Here is a 297-nt window from a genome sequence, read left to right on the forward strand (position 1 = left end):
AAGCCAAGCAAGTGTGCAAGGCCCTGCATTCAAGCCCCAGAATAGCTGTGCACCTACACATAAAAAGACATGGGGGGGGGGGGCTGGCAGAAAAGAAGATGGACCTGCACAGGTGGGTGAGGCCACCCTGAATTCAAGCCTCAGGGTCACCCACCCAGCAGTTGTACCCATGCAGACACGAGGGGGCAGCAGAAGACCATAGGTCCAGCCTGGGGTGGGGGCTGGGGAGCGGAGGGGGTGGTGGTCCTGGGGTCCCTACCTCCCCAAGCCCCTGTGGGCTTCCTGAGGATTTGGAAA

This window comes from Dipodomys ordii, unplaced genomic scaffold, assembly GCF_000151885.1.
Source record: "Dipodomys ordii isolate 6190 unplaced genomic scaffold, Dord_2.0 Scaffold83, whole genome shotgun sequence".
Taxonomy (NCBI): Eukaryota; Metazoa; Chordata; class Mammalia; order Rodentia; family Heteromyidae; genus Dipodomys; species Dipodomys ordii.